The 19,040-nt window shown below is 53.9% G+C and overlaps 1 protein-coding gene across 3 annotated transcripts in view; it reads right to left on the bottom strand.

Annotated features, from left to right (window-relative positions):
- Positions 1-19,040, bottom strand: part of DHX57 (DExH-box helicase 57) — a 149,058-nt gene that overhangs the window by 52,502 nt on the left and 77,516 nt on the right. The gene's annotated exons all lie outside the window — the stretch shown is intronic.

The following is a 19,040-nucleotide window of genomic DNA, read 5'->3' as shown; positions in this document are numbered from 1 at the left end:
TGGATGGATAGAGGATGGATGGATAGAGGATGGATGGATAGAGGATGGATGGATAGAGGATGGATGGATAGAGGATGGATGGATAGAGGATGGATGGATAGAGGATGGATGGATAGAGGATGGATGGATAGAGGATGGATGGATAGAGGATGGATGGATAGAGGATGGAAGGATAGAGGATGGAAGGATAGAGGATGGAAGGATAGAGGATGGAAGGATAGAGGGCTAGATAGAGGGCTAGATAGAGGGCTAGATAGAGGGCTAGATAGAGGGCTAGATAGAGGGCTAGATAGAGGGCTAGATAGAGGGCTAGATAGAGGGCTAGATAGAGGGCTAGATAAAGGGCTAGATAGATAAATACTGCATCGCTTTGTAGGTGAAGGAAAAGAAGGGAATTTTGTTTACTTACCGTAAATTCCTTTTCTTCTAGCTCCAATTGGGAGACCCAGACAATTGGGTGTATAGCTATTGCCTCTGGAGGCCACACAAAGTATTACACTTAAAAGTGTAAGGCCCCTCCCCTTCTGGCTATACACCCCCAGTGGGATCACTGGCTCACCAGTTTTAGTGCCAAAGCAAGAAGGAGGAAAGCCAATAACTGGTTTAAAGACCAATTCAATCCGAGGAAACATCGGAGAACTGAACCATACCACATGAACAACATGTGTACCCGAAAAAACAGAAAAACCCCGAGAAAACAGGGCGGGTGCTGGGTCTCCCAATTGGAGCTAGAAGAAAAGGAATTTACGGTAAGTAAACAAAATTCCCTTCTTCTTTGTCGCTCCATTGGGAGACCCAGACAATTGGGATGTCCAAAAGCAATCCCTGGGTGGGTAAAAGAATACCTCATGATAGGGCCGTCAAACGGCCCTCTCCTACAGGTGGCCAACCGCCGCCTGAATGACTTATCTACCTAGGCTGGCGTCTGCCGAAGCGTAGGTATGCATCTGATAATGCTTGGTAAAAGTAAGTAGACTCGACCAGGTGGGTGCCTGACACACCTGCTGAGCCGTAGCCTGGTGCCGTAATGCCCAGGATGCACCCACGGCTCTGGTAGAATGGGCCTTCGGCCTTGAGAGAACCAGAAGCCCAGTAGAACTGTAGGTTTCAAGAATTGGTTCCTCGAGCCCCCGAGCAAGGGTGGATCTGGAAGCTTGCGACTGTTTACGCCGACCAGCGACAAGGACAAAGAGTGCATCCGGGTGGCGCAGGAGCGCCATGCGGGAAGTAGAACCTGAGTGCTCTCACCAGAACCAACAGATGCAAATCTTTCTGAAATTGATGGACTGGACGAGGACACAAAGAAGGTGAGGTGATATCCTGATTGATATGAAAATGGGATACCACCTTAGGGAGAAATTCCGGAACCGGACGCAGAACTACCCTGTCCTGGTGAAGGACCAGGAAGGGAGTTTGTATGAGAGCGTTGCTAGCTCGGAAACTCGCCTAAGAGACGAGACCGTTACTAGAAGGCCACTTCCCGTGAAAAACGGGAAGGGAGACATCCTTCAAAGGCTCGAAAGGCGGCATCTGGAGAGCAATTAGAACCTTGTTCAGATCTCAGGGCTCTAACGGCCGCTTGTACGGAGTGCTGAGAAGACAAACTCCCCGTAGGAACGTGCGTACCTGAGGAAGTCGTCGTTTCTGAAAAAATACAGATAGCGCTGAGACTTGTCCCTAAAGGGAACTGAGCGACAACCCATTTTCCTACCTAGATTGCAGGAAGGAAGGAAACATAGACGATGCAACCGGCCAGGGAGAAACACCCTGCGCCGAGCACCGAGATAAGAACATCTTCCACGTCCTGTGGTCAATCTTGGCGGACGTTGGTATGCTAGCCTGTCTCATGGTGGCAACCACGTCCTGAGGTAATCCTGACGACACTAGGTTCCAGGACTCAATGCCACACCATCCGGTTGAGGGCCGTAGAATTCAAATGGAAGAATGGCCCTTGGGACAGCCAGTCTGATTGGTCTGGTAGTGCCCCCGGTTAGCCTACCGTGAGGCACCACAGAACCGAGTACCACAACATCCTCGGCCAATTTGTAGCGACGAGGATGGCGCGGCCGCAGTCGGTCTTGATCTAGCGCAGTACTCTGGGCAACAATGCCAGAGGTGGCACCTAAGGTAGCTGGAACTGCGACCAATGCTGAACTAAGGCGTTTGCCGCCAGAGCTCGATGATTGTGAAACCGTGCCATGAAGCTGGCACATTGTTGTTGTGCCGTGACGCCATTAGATCGACGTCCGGCCTCTGTCAGCGGCGCCAGATCTCCTGAAACCCGTCCGGGTGAGGAGACCATACTCTTTCGGCCACACCTCAGCGACTTAGGAAGTCAGCTTCCTAGTTTCCACACTTGGGATGTGAATTGTGGATATGGTGGATGCCGTGTCTTCCACCCACATCAGAACCTGCCGGACTTCCTGGAAGGCTTGCCGGTTGCGCGTTCTTCCTTGGTGGTTGATGTATGCCACCGCTGTGGAGCTGTCCGACTGAAGTCGGATATGCTTGCTTTCCAGCCGCTGTTGGAAGGATTGTAGGGCAAGATACACTGCTCTGTGTTCAAGAACATTGATCTGAAGAGTGGACTCTTGCTGAGTCCACGTACCCTGAGCGCTGTAGTGGAGAAAAACTGCTCCCCCCCTGATAGACTCGCGTCTGTCGTAACTATCGCCCAGGACGGGGATAGGAAGGACCTTCTTTTTGACCAAGAGGTGAGAAGAAGCCACCACCGTAGAGATTCCTTGGCCGCCTGAGAAAGAACGACGACTCTGTTGAGGGACGTCGACTCCTCGTCCCATTGGCGGAGAATGTCCCATTGTAGTGGACGCAGTAAAACTGCGCGAAAGGAACTGCCTCCATTGCTACCATCTTACGTAGGAAGTGCATGAGGCGTCTCAATGTGTGCGACTGGTTCTTAAAGAAGAGCTTGCAGCCCGTAGTGAATGCTGTTTGTCTAGCGGCAGCTTCACTATCGCTGAGAGAGTAAGAAACTCTATGCCTAGATATGTTATCGATAGGGTCGGGGTCGGATCTGACTTTAAAAAGTTGATGATCCACCCAAAACTCTAGAGAGTCTCCAGCGCAACGTTCGGGCAGTGTTGGCATGTTTCCTAAGAGAGTGCCTTGACAAGTAGATCGTCTAAATACGGGACCACAGAGTGACCCTGAGAGTGCAGGACTGTGACTACTGCTGCCCTGACCTTGGCGAAGACCAGTTGGACTGTCGCTAGCCGGAAGGTAGAGCTACGAACAGAGGGTGTTCGTCTCCTATAACGAAGCGTAGAAACGCTAGTGCTCTGGATCAATCGGCACGTGTGGATAAGCATCCTTGATGCCTAATGATGCTAGGAAATATCCTTGGGACCTTGAGGCGATGACATGGCGGAGGGATTCCATCCTGAACCGCCTGGTGTCCACGAGCTTGCTGAGCATTTTTAGATCCAGAACGGGACGGAACGGCCCGTTGTTATAGGTACCGCAAAGAATTTGGGGTAAAAACCGTGACCTTGTTCCTGAAGAGGAACGGGGGTCATCACTCTTTCTGCCTATAGAGTGCACCCTGTTTGCAGAAGAGCAGCGGCCCGGCCGGGAGGTGGAGAAATTCTGAAGAATCGAGTTGGAGGACGAGAAGTGAGCTCTATCCTGTACCCGTGAGACAGAATGTCTCACACTCAATGGTCATTGACCTATGGCAGCTAAATATCGCCAAGGCGGGAGAGCCTGCTACCGACCGAGGCCGCAAGTCATGAGGAAGCCGCCTTGGAAGCGGGTTTTCAGACTGTCGCTTTTTTGGACGAGACTGGGCCCGCTAAGAATCTTAGCTCCTCTGATCCTTTTGAGTCCACATTGGACGAGGAAAAATGGGACCTGCCCGAGCCTCGAAAAGGCCGAAAACCCCGACTGCCTCTTGCTCTGTTGGGGTTTGTTGTGTCCGGGCTGAGGAAAGGATGAATCCTTACCCCTGGACTGTTTGATGGTTACATCCAACGCTCACCAAACAGTCGGTCAGCAGAAAAAGGCAACTGGTTAGGCAACCTTTTTTGGAAGCAGACTCTGCCTTCCATTCACTTAACGAGCAGACCAGGCTCTGCTTAAAAACACGGAGTAGCGGAGGCTACCGCCGCACGGTTCGCAGAGTCCAGGACAACCTGAATCGCGTAAGAAACAAATGCAGACATTTGAGAGGTTAAGGATGCCACCTGCGGCACAGATGTACGTGTAACCGTGTCAATCTGTGTAAGACAAGCTGAAATAGCTTGGAGTGCCCCAAGGGAGAGAATGCCGGAGCCAACGGTGCGCCGACAGCCTCATAGATGGCTTTCGACCAGAGATCTATCTGTCTGTCAGTGGCATCTTTGAGTTTGCAGTTCCATCTCCCACTGCAACTATGGATCTAGCTACAAGCCTGGAGATTGGAGGATGCCGCTCGGGACATTGGGTCCAGTCCTTGACCAAGTCAGGGGACAGGGATAACGTGTATCCTAAGCCGTTTGGAGAAGCGCATATCTGGATAAGCGTGGTGTTCCTGGACTGCCTCTCTGAAGGCAGAGTGGTCCAGAAAAATACGTGAAGCTGACTCCTCCACTGGAGGAGCTGTGAGAAATAACCCACATTCTATAGATGGACGCTATAAGATTATTTACTATGGCGTCACAATCAGGTGTATCCAGATTGAGAGCGGTCTCAGGATCAGAATCCTGAGCCGCTACTTCCGCCTCATTACACAGCGAGTCCTTCTGTTAGGACCCTGATGAAACCGAGGCCGCTCATAGCGAGCCCACTTAGGCTGTCTGGGACTGACGTCCGTGCAGAGCCGTGACTCTGGGATGCGTGTGACATTCCCGGAGCTGTTAGTTATTCACACTGAGGGGGGCCATGGATCAATGATTCAACAGTGCCCATATTGTGAGAGACATGTCCGGACTGCTAGGCTTCTAGTATCATAGCCATAGTCTCAGAAAAAACTGTCAGTAAATACTGCAGACACCGTCCTCATCCCCTGGCCATTAGTGCATACAATGGGAGTCTATGCTGTACCAGCTGTATAGAAAAACATGTGGTTCTGCACCTTTGTTTTACACAGAGAATATGCTGATAACTCCTCCGCATAATCCAGGAGGGTATATACAACGTGCGACCAAACAGTGCAATGTATATAGTACAAGCATATCTATAAGTGCACTTCTGCACTAGTGGGGTTAGCACCACAGGTGCTGCTTAACGCCTGTTACAGCGATTGTGTGACTATCAGAATGCCAGGGTCTTCCACACTTGTCTCTGTATCGTACAGAAACTGACACTAATGGCTGCCGGTGTCCTTGTAGAGAAGGAAGCCGTGGGCGTGCCTGAGAAAGTGCGGGAATCCGGATTCACAGTGCACACAGTGAGAGGGGTGGAGTATGCAAAACATACTCCAGCTCTCAGCTCTGCTCTATGCAGCGTCACGCCCCTACCCTGACTGTCAGGGCTGTGGGCGGTAACGAAGGGAGACTAGGCCCAGAAGCCGGGGACTCGAGTTAACAGCGCGGCCGCCGTAAAAGCGCGGGCCGCGCTGAAGTCCCCGGCGCACCACAAGTGCCAGCCGCGCCGCAGTTCCAGCGGCCGGCGCGACCGATTCATAGAAGTGGCCAGCGTCCCGCCCCTCTCCTGACTGGCAGGTCTGGGGGCGGGAACGAACGGAAGCAGGCCGCAAAAGCCGGGGACTCTAGTTATCAGCGCGGCCGCCGTAAAAGCGCGGGCCGCGCTGAAGTCCCCGGCGCACCACAAGTGCCAGCCGCGCCGCTGCCAGCGGCCGGCGCGACCGATTCCTGGAACTGGCCAGCGTCCCGCCCCTCTCCTGACTGGCAGGTCTGGGGGCGGGAACGAACGGAAGCAGGCCGCAAAAGCCGGGGACTCTAGTTATCAGCGCGGCCGCCGTAAAAGCGCAGGCCGCGCTGAAGTCCCCGGCGCACTACAAGTGCCAGCCGCGCCGCAGTCCCAGCGGCCGGCGCGACCAATTCCCATAAGTGAGCCTGCTTCAGCAAAGCTGAATGAGGCCATGGCACAGGCGCCGCAGCGCTGATGTCCCCCGGCGCACTACAACACCCAGCATGCTGCGGTGTGAGCGCCAAATGCACGGGGACACAGAGTACCTTGAGGAAGCAGGGCCATGTCCCTGATGTACTCCGCTCCATCCAGCATCTTCTCCAGGGGCTGTAGATGGAGCCCGGTCTCAGTGCCTGGAGACCGGTAAATCCCACTTCACCCAGAGCCCTGTAAAAAGGGATGGGGAAGGAATCAGCATGTGGGCTCCTGCCGCCGTACCCGCAATGGGTACCTCAACCTTACAAACACCTCCGACATACAGTGGGGTGAGAAGGGAGCATGCTGGGGACACTATATGTGTCCTCTTTTCTTCCATCCGACATAGTCAGCAGCTGCTGCTGACTAAAAAGTGGAGCTATGCGTGGATGTGTTGCCTCCTTCGCACAAAGCACAAAACTGGTGAGCCAGTGATCCCACTGGGGGTGTATAGCCAGAAGGGGAGGGGCCTTACACTTTTAAGTGTAATACTTTGTGTGGCCTCCAGAGGCAATAGCTATACACCCAATTGTCTGGGTCTCCCAATGGAGCGACAAAGAAAAGAGAATTTTGTTTACTTACCGTAAATTCTTTTTCTTATAGTTCCGTCTTGGGAGACCCAGACCTTGGTGTTTAGCTTCTGCCTCCGGAGGACACACAAAGTACTACACCTAAAAGTGTAGCTCCTCCCTCTGAGCTTATACACCCCCTGGTGAGCCAGTCACAGCCAGTTTAGTGCAAAAGCTGAAGGAGAATAGCCACCCACAAGTAGAACAGAGCAAGAGCCGGAACAACCGGAGACTCTGTCCACGACAACAGCCGGTGAAAACACACGGAACAAGGAAATTGCCAACAGGCAACAAGGAGGGTGCTGGGTCTCCCAAGACGGAACTATAAGAAAAAGAATTTACGGTAAGTAAACAAAAAAGGGAATTTTGTTTACTTACCGTAAATTCCTTTTCTTCTAGCTCAATTGTCTGGGTCTCCCAATGGAGCGACAAAGAAATTCTCTTTTTCTTTATCGTTCCTTTGGGAGACCCAGACCTTGGGACTTTCCAAAGCAGTCCCTGGGTGGGAAATAAACAGAAAAACTAAGAAGTAGGCAGAACCTAACTTCACAAATGGGCGACCGCCGCCTGAAGGATGCGTCTGCCCAAGCTCGCATCTGCCGAAGCATGAGCATGCACTTGGTAGTGCTTCGAGAAGGTATGCAGGCTAGCCCAAGTGGCAGCCTGACAGACTTGTTGAGCCGTAGCCTGATACCTAAAAGCCCAAGAGGCACCGACAGCTCTGGTCGAGTGTGCTTTGATCCCCGGCGGAGGAGGCGCCTGCGCTCTCTGGTAGGCGTCCGAAATGGTCGACCTAATCCAACGGGCTAAGGTCGGCTTAGAAGCAGGGAGGCCCTTGCGCCGACCTGTGGTTAGCACAAAAAGAGGTGCACCGCCTAAGCGCAGCGGTGCGAGACACATAGATCCGGAGAGCACGCACCAGATCTAGAGTATGTAGAGCTTTTTCAAAGCGATGAACAGGGGCCGGACAGAAGGAAGGTAAGGTAATGTCCTGGTTAAGGTGGAAGGGAGAGACCACCTTCGGAAGAAAGTCCGGAGTCGGACGGAGAACCACCTTGTCTTGATGAAAGACTAAAAAAGGTGACTCCGAGGAGAGCGCAGCCAAATCAGAGACTCTCCTGAGAGAAGTTATGGCAACCAGAAAGGCCACTTTCTGTGAAAGACGATACAAAGAAACCTCCCTAAGAGGCTCAAAGGGGGGTTTCTGCAAGACTGTGAGAACCAAGTTAAGGTCCCAGGGGTCCAAGGGCCGCCGGTAAGGCGGAATGATGTGAGACGCGCCCTGCATGAAGGTGCGGACCTGAGCCAGCCGAGCGAGACGCCGCTGGAACAAAACTGACAGAGCCGAAACTTGTCCCTTGAGAGAGTTGAGGGACAGTCCTAGCTGCAGACCGGACTGTAGAAAAGACAGAAGAGTCGGCAAGGAAAATGGCCAAGGAGGATGGCCGGTAGAGCGACACCAGGACAGGAAAATTTTCCAAGTCCTGTGATAGATCTTAGCGGAGGAAGACTTGCGCGCCTGAGTCATAGTGGAGATGACTTCAGGGGGGATACCAGAAGCCGTCAAAATCCAGGACTCAAGAGCCACGCCGTCAATTTGAGGGCCGCAGAATTCGGGTGGAAAAACGGACCTTGAGAGTAGATCTGGACGGTCCGGGAGATGCCACGGCATCTCTACGGACAGTTGGAGCAGGTCTGGATACCAAGCTCGCCTGGGCCAGTCCGGTGCAATGAGGATGACTCGACGACCCTCTATTCTGATCTTGCGCAGGACTCTGGGCAAGAGAGCTAGAGGGGGAAACACGTAGGACAGACGAAACTGGGACCAGTCCTGAACCAGAGCGTCCGCGGCGAAGGCCTGAGGATCGTGGGAGCGAGCCACGTAAAACAGGAACTTTGTTGTTGTGACGGGATGCCATTAGGTCCACGTCCGGAGTGCCCCATTTGCGGCAGATCGACTGACATACTGCCGGGTGCAGGGACCACTCGCCACCGTCCACGCTTTGACGGCTGAGATAATCTGCCTCCCAGTTCTCCACGCCTGGGATGTGGACTGCGGATATGGTGGACCTGGAGTCTTCCGCCCATTGAAGAATGCGTTGTACCTCCATCATTGCCAGGCGGCTGCGTGTCCCGCCTTGATGATTGATGTAGGCAACCGCTGTCGCGTTGTCTGACTGGACTCAAATGTGCCTGCCCGCCAGCAGGTGGTGAAATGCTAGGAGAGCTAGAAACACGGCTCTGGTTTCCAGCACATTGATTGAAAGGGCTGACTCGGACAGAGTCCAAGTGCCCTGTGCTCTGTGGTGGAGACATACCGCTCCCCAGCCGGATAGACTGGCATCCGTGGTGAGAATCACCCAGGACGGGGCCAGGAAGGAACGCCCTTGGGACAGGGAGAGGGGCCGAAGCCACCACTGAAGAGAGCTCCTGGTCCGTGGCGACAGAGCCACTAACTTGTGTAAGGAGGAAGGCCGCTTGTCCCAACAGCGGAGAATGTCCAGCTGCAGGGGGCGCAGATGGAACTGGGCAAAGGGAACAGCCTCCATGGACGCCACCATTTGACCCAGCACCTGCATCAGACGCCTGAGGGTATAACGGCGGGGCCTCAGGAGAGAGCGCACCGCCAACTGGAGTGACAGCTGTTTGTTTAAGGGCAACTTCACAAGTGCTGGCAAAGTCTTGAACTGCATCCCTAGGTACGTGAGACTCTGGGTCGGCGTCAGAGTGGATTTGGGAAGATTGACAAGCCACCCGAATTGGGCTAGAGTGGCGAGAGTGAGCGAGACACTCCGCTGACAGTCTGCGCTGGATGGAGCTTTGACTAGAAGGTCGTCCAGGTAAGGGAGCACTGCCAACCCCTGGAGGTGCAGAACCGCAATCACTGCTGCCATGACCTTGGTGAATACCCGAGGGGCCGTGGCTAACCCGAAGGGAAGAGCCACGAATTGGAAATGATCTTCTCCTATTGCAAAGCGTAGCCAACGCTGGTGTGAAACTGCAATTGGCACATGTAGATAGGCATCTCTGATGTCGATGGACGCCAGGAAATCCCCTTGGGTCATTGAGGCAATGACTGATCGCAGAGACTCCATGCGAAAGTGCCGCACCCGAACATGCTTGTTGAGAAGCTTGAGATCCAGGATGGGCCGGAAGGTACCGTCCTTTTTGGGAACTAGGAAGAGGTTTGAGTAAAAACCTCTGAACCGTTCCCGGGCGGGAACTGGTACAATTACTCCGTTGGCCTGCAAGGCTGCCACGGCCTGTGAGAAGGCGGCGGCCTTGGAGCAAGGGGGAGTTGAGAGAAAAAATCTGTTTGGCGGGCTGGAAGAGAATTCTATCCTGTAGCCGTGAGAGATGATATCTCTCAACCACTGATCGGAGACTTGTTGAAACAAAGCGTCGCCAAAGTGGGAGAGCCTGCCACCAACTAAGGACGTTGCTGGAGCGGGCAGAGAGTCCCGAGGAGGCTGCCTTAGTGGCAGGACCTCCTGCGGTCTTCTGTGGACGCGCTTTTGGGCGCCAGTTGGATTTCTGGTCCTTAGCTGAGTTAGCGGACGAGGCGGAGGGCTTAGAGGACGACCAGTTGGAGGAACGAAAGGAGCGAAACCTCGACTGAATCCTACCCTGGGCAGGTTTCCTGGTCTTAGTTTGTGGCATGGAAGTACTCTTCCCACCAGTAGCTTCTTTAATAATTTCATCCAGCTGTTCTCCGAACAGCCGGGAACCAGCAAAAGGGAGCCCAGCAAGGTACTTCTTTGAAGAAGCATCTGCCTTCCACTCTCGAAGCCACAAGATCCTGCGGATAACGAGGGAATTAGCCGAAACCACCGCAGTGCGGTGAGAAGCCTCTAGCATGGCAGACATGGCATAAGATGAAAAAGCTGAAGCTTGAGAAGTTAAGGCAACCATCTCGGGCATAGATTCCCTGGGGAGGGAATGCATCTCCTCTAGAGAAGCAGAGATGGCTTTGAGAGCCCACACTGCTGCAAAAGATGGGGAAAACGCGGCCCCCGCCGCTTCATACACGGATTTGGCCAGAAGGTCAATCTGACGGTCAGTGGAATCCCTAAGGGAAGTGCCATCAGCCACCGACACAACGGTCCGGGCTGAGAGCCTAGACACCGGAGGGTCTACCTTTGGGGAGTGAGCCCACTCCTTGGCCACCTCAGGTGGAAAGGGAAAACTGTCATCAGAACCACGCTTTGGGAAGCGTTTGTCAGGACAGGCCCTGGGTTTGGTCACAGCGGTCTGAAAACTGGAGTGGTTAAAGAACACACTCTTTACTCTCTTAGGCGAGGTAAACTGGTGCTTTTCTGCCAGAGAGGGTTGCTCCTCTGATACTGGCGGATTGAGATCCAGTACAGAATTAATGGAAGCAATCAAGTCACTAAGATCTGAGTCACCCTCGGAAAGATCAATGGGGCACATGGAGTTAGCCTCCGAGCCCCCTGTAAAGGCATCCTCCTCATCTTGCGAGTCAGCTCTTGAATCAGAGCCGCGGGATGAGGAGGGAGAGGAAACCCTGCGGCTCCTCTTAGGAGGACGGGGTCTGTGCCCTGATGATGAATCATCTGTGAGCTCCGGTGGACGGAGGTCAGATGATAGGGATCCTAAAGGACCCTTAGCAAGAGCATTAGAGGCACCCTGTGAAGGGGGCTGATGCATATTCATCAAAGTCCTGGACAGAAGTCCCATGGACTCAGCAAAAGACTGGGAGATAGACCTAGAGAAGGACTCTACCCAGGCTGGGGGTTCAGCCACAGGTGCAGAAGCAGCCTGAGAGACCACTGGGGGTGAGGCTCCAGCTGTGGCACCTCCAAGTTAGAGCAGACATCACAATGTGGATAGGTGCTCGGTTCAGGCAGCAGGAGCTTACATGCAGCGCATACAGTATAAAGCTTTGGAGCCTTGCTCCTCGTGTGCGACATGCTGCTGGAGTGGGGACAGCTTCTACAAAGAGAATGAACCCCAGGGAGTATATACAGAGGTCCACAACCAGAGACCGGCTGTGGCTTACCAGACCGCTGGAAGCGGTGTTGTGTGCCCTCCAGAACCCGAAGCCCGGACCCCCAATGCACAGCACCTCAGCAGGGATGCAGAGTGCAGGATGGCCCAGCGCAGAGTGAACCCTGTCCAAGAAAATGGCCGCCGGAGCGAAGAGTGGGGGCGGGACGGGGGCTTCCCTGTAGGAAAGCGGGATCTGGAGGGCCATAGAGACCTGAAGGGGAGGAGTCATGCACAAGCAGTGGGGAGTGTCCCTCCCCTGTGCAGGATGGCCGCCGGGAGGAGCCGTGCCTGTCCCTCTGCATGAGTGACATGCGAGGGCCGGTAATAGAAACTAGGCCTCCGGCGAAGCCGGGAACTAAATTTGAGCAGCGAGGCCGACGCGCAGGCACCATCGGCGCGGTTCTCGGGCGAAAGCCAGAGAACCCACCGGAAATGCCAAAATAAATACAGCTAACACACTCTCCCCATACAATAAAGGACATAGACCCCCAACATATGAACGTCTCAGGTACTTAGCTGCTGAGACGCAGGGCCAGGTCCCTGGGGATGAGTGCTCCGGTCCAGCAGAGTCCTAAAGGGCTGTGGACGGAGACCGGGCTCCTGCCAGGCATGGAGACCGCGCTGGCTCCCACTTCAAGCCAGAGCCCAGGAGGGATGGTGAAGGAGCACGGCATGTAAGGCTCCAGCCTTGGAAATCAACCTTACAACACCACCGACACAGTGGGGTGAGAAGGGGCATGCCGGGAGTGCAGACGTGGACCCGCACTTCTTCAATCTCTTTCCAAAAAGCAAAAAATCATATGAGAATGCATGTGTGGATGTATGCCTCCTGAACACAAAGCGATAAACTGGCTGGGACTGGCTCACCAGGGGGTGTATAAGCTCAGAGGGAGGAGCTACACTTTTAGGTGTAGTACTTTGTGTGTCCTCCGGAGGCAGAAGCTAAACACCGAGGTCTGGGTCTCCCAAAAAAACGATAAAGAAAACGGATTTTTGTGTACTCACCGTAAAATCGTTTTCTCTTAGCCATCATTGGGGCACTCAGGACCATGGGTGTTATGCTGCGTATCCATAGGAGGACACCAAGTAGATGCAAAAGCATAGCTCCTCCTCTGCAGTATACACCCCCTGGCCGGGCCAGGCAACCTCAGTTTTAGTACACAAGCAGTAGGAGGAAAAAAACAGTAAAAACTTCTCAACAGAGGAACATGAGAAAAGAAGAGTCATAACCAAATAAGGTACTGAGAGAACCAAGGCCCAACAGGGCAACAGGGTGGGTGCTGTGTCCCCCAATTATGGCTAAGAGAAAACGATTTTACGGTGAGTACACAAAAATCTGTTTTTCTCTGACGCCTCATTGGGGGACACAGGACCATGGGACATCCTAAAGCAGTCCATGGGTGGGAAACATAAAAGAAGACAACACAACCCAAGGACTAGGAACCAGTCCCAGACAGCCTGGAGTGCCTACTGAGAGAGGTGCTCTACTGACGTTTGCAGAATTTTCCTACCCAGATTTGCCTCAGTTGAAACCTGGGTATGGACTCTGTAATCCTTTGAAAACGTATGTAGGCTAGACCAGGTCGCAGCCTTACACACCTGTTCCAATGAAGCCTGATGCCGAATGGCCCACGAAGCGCCAACTGCTCGCGTGGAATGAGCCCGCAGCCCACTAGGAATGGGCTTGAGTTGCAAGTGGTAGACTTCCTGGATCGCAGAGCGAATCCAGCGAGCCAGAGTCGCCTTTGAAGCTGCCTGTCCCTTCTTAGGCCCCTCAGGAATAACGAACAAAGAGTCCGTTTTCCTAAAGGGGGCTGTCCTGGATATGTAATATCTGAGAGCTCTGACGAGGTCTAACAAATGCAGAGACCTTTCCACCCTATGAACCGGGTGTGGACCAAAGGAAGGCAGAACAATGTCCTCGTTCAAATGAAACGGGGTAAGAACCTTTGGAAGGAAATCCGGAAGGGGGCGCAGAACCACCTTGTCCTGGTGAAAGATCAGAAAAGGCTCGCGGCAAGAGAGTGCTACTAGCTCCGAAACCCGTCTGATGGACGTAATTGCCACCAGGAATGTTACCTTCCAGGACAGAAGAGCAAGGGAGGATTCCTTGAGGGGTTCAAAGGGAGACCTCTGGAGACCGTCCAGAACGAGGCTGAGGTCCCATGGTTGCAGCGGCCGTTTGTACGGGGGAACTAGATGGGAAACGCCCTGGAGGAAGGTCTTGACTTGCGGTTTATGAGCCAGGCGGCATTGGTAGAAGATTGAGAGCGCTGAGACCTGCCCTTTAAGGGAACTGAGAGCCAACCCCGCTTGCAAGCCAGACTGTAGAAAGTCGAGAATTCTGGGGATGGCCAGAGGCATAGGCTGGACGTTAATTTCCCTGCACCATGAAAGGAAGATTTTCCACGTACGGTGCTAAATACAGGATGAATTAGGCTTTCGGGCGCTGATCATGGTGGAAATAACCGCGGGGGAGAATCCCGCTCTTGTTAATACCCAGGTCTCAATGGCCATGCCGTCTGCTTCAGGGCTCTGGAGTTCTGATGGGAAATGGGCCCTTGGGTCAGCAAGTCTAGGATGTCTGGAAGGCGCCACGGTGCGTCTGTGAGCATTTGTACTAATTTGGCGTACCAGGCGCGCCTGGGCCAGTCCGGTGCTATCAGTATCACCGGGACTGCCTCTGCCTTGATCTTCCTGATTACCCGCGGCAGCAGGGGTAGAGGTGGAAATATGTAAGGCAGGCGGAAGTGGTGCCAGGAGCAGACTAGAGCATCCGCGCCGATGGACTGCGGGTCGCGTGACCTGGCTATGAACGCGGGTACCTTTGCATTCAACCTTGAGGCCATTAGGTCCATGTCTGGTGTGCCCCAGCGAGTGCAGATGTGTAGAAACACATCTGGGTGGAGAGACCATTCTCCGGCGGCCAGGCCTTGGCGACTTAGAAAGTCTGCTGCCCAGTTCTCTACCCCCGGTATGTGTACCACTGATATCACTGATCCCGTCGATTCAGCCCAGCTGAGGATCTTGTGGGCCTCGAGAAAAGCCGCTTTGCTGCGGATGCCCCCCTGCCGATTGATACAGGCTACAACTGTCGCATTGTCCGATTGGACTCGAATCTGACGACCCGCTAGCAGAGAGCAGAACGCTCTGAGCGCAAGGAAGATCGCGCGGAGTTCCAGGGTGTTTATGGGTAGGGAAGACTCCTGAGTTGTCCAACTTCCTTGAGCAGTGTGATGCAGATACACTGCTCCCCAACCTAGGAGGCTGGCGTCCATGGTCAGGACCAGCCAGTTTACTGGGAGAAAAGATCTCCCCTTCGATATGGATGAGGACCGAAGTCACCAGCGGAGTGCGTACCTGACTGAAGGTGTCAGGTGAAGATGTCTGTCCAGGGAGAAGGGGCTCTTGTCCCAGGCCGCTAGAAGGGCTAGCTGCAGTGGGCGGAGGTGCAGTTGAGCAAAGGCTACTGCTTCCATAGCCGCCACCATCCTGCCGAGAACTTTCATGCTGAATCGAATGGAGCGAGACGGAGGACGTAGAAGGCAGCGTACCGCTCGTTGAAGAGCGATCGCCTTGTCCTGAGGGAGAAGGATCAAGCCCCGACGGGTGTCCAGGGACATGCCCAGGAAGGTGATGGATCGTGATGGGATCGGGGATGATTTGTCCAGATTTACTAGCCACCCTAAGCGGGATAGGGTGTCCACAGTGATCTGTACGCTGGTTGAGCAGTCGCGGAAGGAGGGGGCCTTGATGAAGAGGCCGTTCAAGCAAGGGAGAACGACTACTCCCCTGGCGTGAAGGACGCTCATGGCGTCCGCCATGACTTTGGTGAAGACCCTTGGTGCGGTGGCAAGGCCGAAGGGTAGAGCTACGAATTGAAAGTGGGAGTCCTGAACTGCGAAGCGGAGGAACTTTTGGTGATCTGGGGCGATGGGTATGTGCAGGTACGCGTCCTTGATGTCTATGGAGGCGAGGAATTCCCCTTCGACCATGGATGCAATAATGGACCTTAGGGACTCCATTCTGAATCTCCGTACATGCACATGTTTGTTTAGTGTTTGAGGTCCAGGATGGGTCGAACTGACCCATCCTTTTTGGGGACCACAAAGAGGTTGGAATAAAACCCCCCGAACTTCTCGTCGTCTGGGACAGGTATTATCACTCCTGCTGTTTGGAGCGAGTGGATTGCTGAGAAAAAAGGTTTGCGTCGTTTTCGAGTCTTTGGGGGGTTTGAGAGAAAGAACCGACTCGGGGGTCGGGTCCGAAATTCTATGTGGTAACCGGAAGACATAAGGTCTCGCACCCATTTGTCGTCAGAGATGGCAGCCCAGATGTGTTGAAAGAGCCGCAGTCGACCTCCTACAATGAGTGTGTCTTCCGGGGCGCCGAAGGAGTCATGAGGGGGGAAAACGTCGTGGCCGAGTCTCCCTATTCCTGGACTGTTTCGGTCTAGGCTGCCATGACGAAGTGGGTTTCGGGGAGAGCTGAGAAGGTCGGTCCCTGCATAGTCCGCGGCTGGTGGCGGGGACAGCATGGGATGTCGACCAACCAAATGAGTTCCGAAAGGAGCGGAACGAGGACTGTGGACGCCTGGTGAAGGACGTCCTGAACTTCAGCTGGGGGAGGGAGGTACTCTTTCCTCCCGTGGCGTCAGAAATGAGCTTGTCCAGACATTCGCCAAACAATCGGTCTGGAAAAAAGGGAAGGCCCGTGAGAGACTTCTTGGAGGCAGAGTCCGCTTGCCATTGTCGGAGCCAGAGAGCTCTATGGATGGCTATGGTATTTGAGGCGGCAAACACTGCGCAGGTAGCAGCGTCCATGGAGGCCTGCATGAGGTACTCCGCCGCAGCGGCAATTTGAGCTGTTACCTCTGTGAAGGTATGAGTGAACTGGGATTCCTCAAGCGAAGTGTTAAAGGGATTCTGCCCAGACCGAGATCGCCTTTGCGACCCACACAGAGGCAAAGGAGGGCGAGAGGGAGGAAGCCGCAGCCTCAAAAGCAGGGCAGGCAAGGTGCTCCACCGGTCTGTCTGTCGGGTCCTTGATGGAGGAACCATCGGGTAAAGACAGGAGCGCCTTTGTGGTAAGGCGGGAGACCAGGGGGGGGGGTCGACCGAGGGCGGATCGGCCCAGCCCTTAGGGGCAGGTGAGGCAAAAGGGTACCGGGACTCCATGAGTTTTCGGTTACCGAAGCGCCTGTCAGGCTTCTCCCTTTGCTTTGTGAGGATATCCTGAAACTCTGGGTGATCAGCGAAAACCTTTTGGGGTTTCCTTGCCCTCTTAAAGGAGACCGCATGGTCAGTGGTAGTGGATGGGGGATCCTCCACATGCAGAGTTTGGTTGATTGCTGCTATAAGGGAGTCTTTTGCAGTTTGATCATCTGGGGAGGCTGGAACCAAGGAATCCTCTTGGTATAAAACAGCATTCTCCCTGCTCCAGCTCTTCAGAAGCCGTGGAGCGTGTGGGAGAGCCTGCCCTGTGTGCTCCCGAGGGAGAGCCCGCTGGAGACACCTGGCCGTGTGCTGTTTTCCTGATCCCTGCAACCGGTGATGCATGTGCCCGGATTACCTCAGAAGGATCCTCCATAGGGGTATCCTCAGGCTGCGTTCCGTCCAGGGACCCAGAAGGGTGTGGAGGACGACATTGCATAGCCAGAACCAGGTTCTGTGACAGTTTTTCCATGGATTGGGACAGAAACTGTGCCCATTCCAGTGGGCTGGGGGCCCTAGGCTCTGGGCTGCCGGTTGCGGCGGTGGTGGCAGGGGTGGGGTCTTGGGGGGCTATAGGGGTACATGACTCACAGAGAGAAGAGGTGTGTTTACGTGGTAGCTCAGCGTGGCAGGCAGTGCAGGCTGAATAATAGACTATGTGGGCCTTAGTGCCCTTAGATTTCTGCATGTTCCTAATAGGAGTATGCCAGGAGGGGGAGCAATGCTCAGCAGAGCTACAATTGAAGCAAGCACCTCACCAGAATCAGCCGATGGCCCTGTCCTCAGGAAGGATTAAGCTCTATGAAGATCTTCGCAAGCTTTCCTGGGGGGGCGGGGCTTATCGAGGCCGCGGGGGGTGGGGTTTGGCGCTAAAAGAGTGGGAAGATGAGTCAGTGTGCCCCCCCTGCTGTGGGTAGTAAAAAAAAAAAAAAAACGGCGGGAAGGGAGCTTCTGATAGTTTTCCTCCCTCTCCCTACAGTCAGCACACAGCTTGTCACCAGTGGTTATCAGCCGGCTTTTCTGCTAGAGCAAATAAACAGAGCAAATAAAACAGCGTGAGTCCCTGAGCCCTGGGCCCTCCCCCCTGCCACCGGGAAATTATCTGCAGGACTTTCTGCAAACAGCAGAACTTCCCCCTCCTCCAGCCAGCAAGCTAGAGAAAGTTAACACTGTGTGCAGGATCCTTGCTCCTTGCACATAACATAATAAATACTGTAAATGTCCTGGGAGCCTTCCCTGCAGCGTCTTTTCTCCCTTTGTCTGGGAAAACCAGTCAGGGGGGATCTCACTTTAAAACACTGCTTTCCAGGCAGTGAAAATAGCAGAGTCAGCTTGCTGTGTCGGTGTCATATTCAACTTAGAGCCTGCAGAGAGGGGCTGAGGAATTGATGCCATCTTTAACTCAGAGCCTGCAGAGAGGGGCTGAGGAATTGGGCTATAGGGGCACAGGCCTCTACCCTGGGCTTTGGAAAATCGGTGTCTGTGGAACCCGTCGTCCAGCCCAGGATCCAGCGTCGCAGGAGGGGGTACGTGGAGGTGACACTCCACGTTCCTGCCCGTTGATGGTAGTGGGAGATCGGTCCCAAAAGGAAACCGTCGCCCTCAAAAAATAACAAACCTTGAAAGGAAGTGCCTCCTACAGACACTAAGCTAAAACTGAGCTTGCCTAGCCCGGCCAGGGGGTGTAAACTGCAGAGGAGGAGCTATGCTTTTGCATCTACTTAGTGTCCTCCTATGGATAGCCAGCATAACACCCATGGTCCTGTGTCCCCCAATGAGGCGTCAAAGAAAGAAACAGGATTTATGCAGCGTGTGACCATGGCTTTATAGGCCCAAATAAGCAACATGTGATACAGTAACACATATAAATAAGAAAATTCTGGCTGCTATGACTATGAATGACCAGTCCGGGGCATCTGCTGAATGACCCTTACTGCCAAATGGGTGTGGCTAGGGGCGTGGTCAAAATTCATTTCTTCAAAAGTTGGGAGGCGTGCGTCTGGGAGTCCACCTGCAGAAAGTATATTCGCCCGAAAATGGTGCAAGACACAGCACATGGTGACTCAGTCTCCACCTTTTTAGTCAATGGCCCCGTCGGCACATGCATCCAATACCTGTTTTGAAGGGGTGGGGGGCGACTGAAGCGCTGAAAAGGACCAGTGAACATAAGCTACAACGCAGTGTG

This window comes from Anomaloglossus baeobatrachus, chromosome 3, assembly GCF_048569485.1.
Source record: "Anomaloglossus baeobatrachus isolate aAnoBae1 chromosome 3, aAnoBae1.hap1, whole genome shotgun sequence".
Taxonomy (NCBI): Eukaryota; Metazoa; Chordata; class Amphibia; order Anura; family Aromobatidae; genus Anomaloglossus; species Anomaloglossus baeobatrachus.
Note: the sequence above shows the minus strand (reverse complement) of the source record. Positions and strands in the feature narration are given on the sequence as shown.